Source organism: Camponotus floridanus, unplaced genomic scaffold (assembly GCF_003227725.1).
Source record: "Camponotus floridanus strain SB8 unplaced genomic scaffold, Cflo_v7.5 scaffold106, whole genome shotgun sequence".
Lineage (NCBI taxonomy): Eukaryota > Metazoa > Arthropoda > Insecta > Hymenoptera > Formicidae > Camponotus > Camponotus floridanus.
This window is the reverse complement of record NW_020229222.1, coordinates 442971-448348: the sequence shown is the minus strand read 5'-3', so window position 1 is coordinate 448348 and position 5378 is coordinate 442971. Positions and strand designations below refer to the sequence as shown.

The window sequence follows — 5378 nt, the reverse complement described above, 5'->3', positions numbered from 1 at the left end:
CTTTCCACGTTTCGAGAGATAATATCAGTTCCTTTCCTCGATGATCTCCTATGGCAATCTCCACGTAACTCGTGAACCCACATTGATACCAATTTCGAGGAATTTGAATTCCGTAGCTGTCAATGCGTATCGTCTACCTAGTATACGAATCGCACGACGCTCCAACGAAATGCTACAGAAAAAAATTAAAATTAAATAATAGTAATAATAATACAATTATAATATAAAAAAAGTTAAACAAAACTTACTCGTCACATTTGTTCTCAAACGATGAAGTTTTATTACGACTCGGTACGTAATTGACGGCACATTGATATCAGAAACCGAGCAGGATCTGTGCGGCGCAATTTTGACAGCAGATTGGTAACAAAAACCAAGCAGGATCTGCGCAATGAAATTTGATATTAAATTGTCGACAGAAATCGAGTAAAGCCTGCTCATGCAACTGACGACACATTGATGGCAGAAACCGAGCAGGATCTGCGCACACAATCTCTGATAGCAGATTGACGGCAGAAACGGAACAGAGTTTGCATGATTCGATAGTTCCTAGTCACTTACCGCTACGTGAGCTGTATTTTCTTGTAATCTAATTTCTGTCAGAAATATATATAAAGTCGCGAATATGAATAAGACTAAAAACATAGTAATTATCATTTTTAATCTCTATCACTTTAATTTCTGATATCTGATACGATTGAACAGATGAGATTCAGAATATTAAACTGATTGGAATCAATATAAATATAATAAATAAATAGAAAATTATTCATGTACTGCCTATTTGAGGCATAAAGCAAGAATTTAATTCTAAATAAATTACATCTCCAGTTTTACAAGTTACATTTACTTTTATCATTTACTTTATTAATTTAATTAAATTGAATTAGTCCTTCGCTATATGAGATCCCAGATAGCACAACTGATCCATTTGATTTAAAAAAGAATTCAGTTTCTTGATTTCCTTTCGAATTCGCATAATCTGTTCAAAATGAACTAAAATAGAATTCCTTTTTTATAGTTAGAAAAGGATTCCACAAAGATATATCTTTTGATTTCTTTTGGAATTCAATTTACGTAAACTTAAAGAAGTCCTTTTTTTATTTTGTAATGGATTCAAAAAGAGAGAATTTCAGCATCACTTTTTTATAGGTTGATTTTCGTATTTATTAGTATTATTACAATATAATATGCATAAGCAGAATAGTTTTCTGATAATAAGAATAAGAAATAATATTTTAGGTAAATATTCTCAGTGTTCATTGTTTCGATGATTGACTGATGCGGCATCGCGCATATGCGCCGCGCAGCACGACGAACCTTCCGTCGAGTTCGTTTTCGGCGCAACGCATGCAGCCGTTGACGACCATCTTGAACTTGACCTCGGTCGCGTGCACACGCGTTTCGAGAGCGTTCTTCCTAAAGTTAAAATGAGCGCATTTTTTAGGCTTGTTAATAGTGTTTTTCATCGTAATCGCGTAGTTTTCCGCGAGTGCTTGCTCGGACATTGGTGAATTCACCGTCCATTATTTTGATATCTCGGTACGATTGTCTAAAAAAAGATCACTTTTTCTTTTCTCCTTCCTATTGCATCACCCCGGAGGAAGGATCACGCACATCTTCGTTGGATTTTCACAGTAAGTAGCACGACTCTTTTTTGCACTCAAACATGATGGAAGTCGAAGTTGATGACCCTCAGATTACCATTGCACTCGAATCTCTGGTCTCGGAAGTGAGTCTTATTACTCTCACTCAAGAAACCTCAAGGAAAAAAAAATAATACAAAAGTAGTATCTTATTTGGCATTATATGACCATAACAGATGCATCAATAGCATTAATGTTAGCATTAAATTAAATATTGTTAACTTAATATTGTTTCAGACTGCACGCAGCAAGCATCGGAACAGCAGCCAATGCTGCTCGCACAAATTCCGCACTAGTCTATCTTCTTTACTTCACATTAGAAAGACAAAGATATAGACTCTGAACTAGCAGCCAATTCATCTCAGTTCAGGAATAAAAAACAGACCTATACTGTTGGGTTTTGGGTGAACAGCATTAACTGCTCCGATGCTTGCTACTTGTTGCGTGCAGTCTCAATTAGGTTTAACTGTGTATATTATTATTCTGTTTTAAGTTGCGTTTAAATTAAATATCAAATATTATTGAGCATTAAAATTCTAATATAATTGTTCGTTTACCATTCCTCCATATGCTAATTAGTTTAAAAAAGTACAAAATTATAAATATAAAATTGAATTATAAAAAAACATGAATTATTATATAAATGCATATTAGTCATAAAATTGTCATATCTTTATGTTTATTTTTATGTTTTACATTTGTGAAAATAATATTCGCTTTTCGAATTTTCAGTTTGTCGTTACATCTAAAGAGAGAGAGAGAGAGAGCATTGCATCTAAAGTCATTACATCTAAGAGAAGAGCTGTTATAATACTATTTCCAGTTTGTCATTACATCTAGAGAGAGAGAGAGAGAGCATTACATCTAAGAGAGCATTGCATCTAAGTCATTACATCTAAGAGCTGTTATATAATACCATTTTTATGAAAGGTAAGACTTTTTCTACTACATATTTGCTTAGTCGCAAAGGTGCATTTTGATCTGTTTTCTATTTGTGCGCATGATCTGATCCAGGCAAATTTACTAGAGCTACATTGCGTTTTTTAATGTCGAATGAGCTGGCTGTGCAGTATTCCTGGTCTGGTCAAAGAAGAACTATTCAATTTAAAAGTACCCTAATTTCTCAACTTATTGTCGGTGTGTAATAAGTATTTTATTTTTTAGTATGTATTTTGACCAAAGTACCAAATCTCTATATTGAACTTTTTTAAAAATATTTTATATTTACTTACAAAATTCTTTAAATTGTTCCAGAAACCGTTTCAAAAGTGAAAAATGCATCTAGAAGCGACATAGAAATATTTATAAAGAAGTGGCTGCAGCACGCTAGCGACCGAATAAAAAATAAGAAATAAATTTTCATAATTCCATAATATATACATATCTACTTTAGGCCTGATTGAACCAACGTTATTTTTAAGCGTTATTTTAAGCTTTAAACGAGACTTTAATGTATTTTTATTTAGAAAGAAAGAGGAAGATTGATACATTATATATATTTAATATTATATATTTAAGTCTCTTGTACGTATGTATGTGAACGTATGAGATACGAATATATTTGGTGTATAATTTACGTCACCGCGCGAAAGCGATTAATATAATATATACAGACGATTGTGCGTTCATCATTTTTCTTCGATTTTTCACAAATTCTAAAATTTGGTTTGATACACTCCGGCGAGTATAACAATATATGTTACAATATATGTTACAATATCATTTATCATTTAATAAAATATATTTTGTCATTTCATTACAAAATTGTATTTTGTGCATTTAGAGCATTCCAATAATCCTAATTTATCCCATATTCGGATCCCAGAAAATGAATAATAATAGAGTTCTATTATAATTCTATTAGAGTATTAGCTAAAAATTATTTTGAATTCATAGCGAATTCTTATAGACTCAAAAAGGAATCCTTTTCGAATCTGAAAAAGAACTCACAAATGGTGACATAAAAGTGAAGTCTTTTGGAATACTTACGAATACTTTTCGAACAGAAATGGGACGAAAAAGGAATTCATTTTATAAATCGGGGATCAAAAAAGAATTCTTTTCGAATTCTCTGTGCTATCTGGGATATAACTATGATATAATGTATATTACGATATAACATATGACATATATGTCATTTTAGAAAAAAATTGTAATTAATTGACCGATAATATTGTTATTTAGCACTTGTAATAATCAATTTTGTTGCATTTATATAACATTAATAAAAGTAAGCGCAAATCTTGTGCAGTTTCTGCTGTCAATTTACCATCAGGTTGAATGCGCAGATTCTGCTCGGTTTCTGCTGACAATATAACATCAAATTGCACGCACAGATCCTGCTCGGTTTCTGCCGACAGGTTATGTTTTACAGATTCTGTCGCCAAAACAAAAGCTTAATGCGGACACAGATGGCTACGGTTCTGGTGTGGGATTCTGATCGAATTGCCGCTGCCAATCTGCTGCCAACCTGCTAACATTTTGCTGGGTATATAGATGTCTGTGTGCTGACTATGTTGCTCGCTTGGCTCCAGACGAGGACTTTTCACTACTAGTTTTCGTACTAGCATCCTTTCAGTAATGACAAATAAATATGGAGCAATTATTACAGCAGTGAAACGTAGAAAAAATGCAATTCCATTATTTCTACTTATCGATAAATTACGACAAAATTTTAGTTTTTCATTTCCTTTATTTGTGGTCATATTTCCCTCCATCTTTACATAACCTAATAGCTGTCTGATTGGCTCTCACAGGCTGGTATTCATAGTCCGATCTTATATTTAAGATTGTCTTAAGTCTGGTCCGAGGTTAACTTAAGACCTCATTCAACCAATCAAATGACTGCGTAGCATTTCAAGTTCGAACTTAAGACGATCTCAAATATAAGATCGGACTAAGAATACCGGCCACAATGAGCTAACCACAGACATCTATATACAGGGTGAGTAAAAAGTCCCGGACCAGTAAAATATCTCGGAAACAAAGCATTTTCGAGACAAATGGTTTAGATAAAAGTTGTAGGGTTTGAAAAGATCTATTTACTGAACCTATCAAATTGACCTTGGATAACATCGTCAAGGTCAGGTCAAGATCACGTCGATTTTTTTAAATTGAACACCCTATATTTGATACCAGAATCTAATAGCTGGTGTTAAGAGCTTTTTAAAACACTACAATAAAGTTCATTTTGGTTAAGAACTTTTGGAGTTAGAGGACTTGGAAGGTTACAGTACCGCCGGCATACGCGCGCGCATAATGGCTCTTGCACACTGAACGCGATGGGCGACGAGCGATGAGCGATATCCAATGATAGGTTTACTTTTTGAAAAAACTAGAACTTTCATTGGATATCGCTCATCGCTCGTCGCTCATTGCGTCCAGTGTGCAAGAGCTATAACATGTAGAGATCAGGACCCCGTGGTTCGTCACTCCCACAGTATTTAAAAGACTCCAAACCCTCTCTACAATGTTCTTCTGCAGGAGTTAATCATTATTATAATAGATGTTCGAATTGTTTCCCTTCTACCGCTTGACAATGTGCTAGCCTTAATTGAATAGAATATCTGACATTTCTTAACATATCAATGGTTATTAAATTCATTTCGTCAGTTATTCTTTGCTTCAATTCTTCCACGCTCGCAGGTTGTGTTTTATAAACACGCTCTTTTAAGTAGCCCCATAAAAAAAAATCAAGTGGTGTCAAATCGGGAGATCTTGGAGGCCACTCGA

The 5378-nt window shown here is 33.9% G+C and overlaps 1 long non-coding RNA gene across 1 annotated transcript; it reads left to right on the top strand.

The window, feature by feature from the left end:
* The first annotated feature begins 1339 nt into the window (after positions 1-1339).
* LOC112638951 lies at positions 1340-3263 on the top strand. The gene is made up of 4 exons (XR_003123228.1): positions 1340-1637; positions 2379-2576; positions 2661-2783; positions 2901-3263. It is a non-coding gene; the product is annotated as an uncharacterized LOC112638951 (long non-coding RNA).
* The last annotated feature ends 2115 nt before the right edge of the window (positions 3264-5378 follow it).